Raw genomic sequence first — 1,460 nt, 5'->3', positions numbered from 1 at the left:
CACCGGGGAGTGGGTCCCCCCCAGCAGCCTCTGCAGCCCTCGGGCTGAGGAGAGGCCGGACCGCCAGGAATGCCCCCACCACCGCTTTTTCCCCACTGTCGAATCAACCGTGCACCCCACCGTGTCCCAGGGGACCCGCGGCCACCCCCACAGGACCAGAGCAGAGGAGCTCCCCTGACAGCCCTCCAGGCCTGGCTGAGCTCCAGGGCAGCCAGGCACAGGGTCTCGCTGGTCCCTGGGGAGTTGGTGGGCTCAGAGTGGTGGGTGGGGGGTCACATCAGCCTTGCATCCCAGCAGCGGTGCCAGGTCCATCAGAGCACTGGGGAGCATTGCTCACTGCCATGGTGAGCTGGCTTGGTCAAACCTTGCTGGTTTGACCCCATCAGTGGCACAGGCAGACCTGAGCCTGTAGGCTGGGGACAGGTGCCCTGAGAGAGTGACTCCTGGTCTGTGTTTCCTGTCTCCTGCCATGCCCTGGCAGATATTAGAGGCCAGGTTGCCCTCTCCCCCCACTGTGATTGCCTCCAGCATGGGGAGTCCCCAGGCAGGCAGCCCCACGTAGAACCCCCCATGTCCCATCCCCGGACCCAAAGCTCACAACCAAACCCCCCAGTGACAGCAACCCAGGCACATGGGCACCAGAATCCAAACCTGCTCCATCCCTCCATCCCACCCTGGCTGGGGCAGGGTGCTGGTGGGCACTCACTGGGCTTGTCTGGGTGCTGCTGGAGTTTCCCTGCTCATGTCACCCATTGCCATTTTCAAGCTTTTTATACTCCTTCAGGATTTTGCCTGGATTTTGAGGCCTGAAGGTTTACCCTGCCCAGACCTGCTTGCTGACCCTCCATCCCCACTGCAGTGACGACCCAGCCAACAAGGGGTCTGTGTCATCCTGGGGCTGTGCCCTGACCTCACACCCACACTGTGCTCACACCATGGCTGTCCTCTGGCCCCTCCATCAGTGGGATGAACACAAAAACTGGACTTCACATATTTCACAGCTCCATTGGGCCTTATGCAGCCCTGAGATGATCTGCTCACCCAGGCAAGGATGCTAAAAGTCTCACCCACATGCCTGGCCTGGCAGAGATGACCAAAGCCCCCCAGGCAGAGCAGTGCCCCGGTGTCCTGAGGGCTCAGCTGTACTTCATCCTCAGGCTGGACCGACCCCAGAGTGTGGTACCCCGGAGACCATGCAGTGTCACCCACCAGCTGCCTCTGCCTGGAAATCCATGTTTGCTTGTTGACAGTGTTTACTGGTTGTGTTTTTAATCCTCAAGTTTCTCTCCCTGGATAAGAGATTTTCTAATGACTTTGCCTCTAGTCCCTCTAAATGCCATTCTTTGATCTGCTCACCTGCCCAAATCTGTGAGGCTGCTGCTGTCTCGCACCCTAACACTGCTAAACAGGGATTCCCTTAATCTTCCCTATCCTCCCTGTGTCAGTTTTTCCTGACTTCC

This window comes from Manacus vitellinus, unplaced genomic scaffold (assembly GCF_001715985.3).
Source record: "Manacus vitellinus isolate BGI_N305 unplaced genomic scaffold, ASM171598v3 scaffold_27_pilon, whole genome shotgun sequence".
Lineage (NCBI taxonomy): Eukaryota > Metazoa > Chordata > Aves > Passeriformes > Pipridae > Manacus > Manacus vitellinus.
This window is presented reverse-complemented; position numbering follows the sequence as displayed.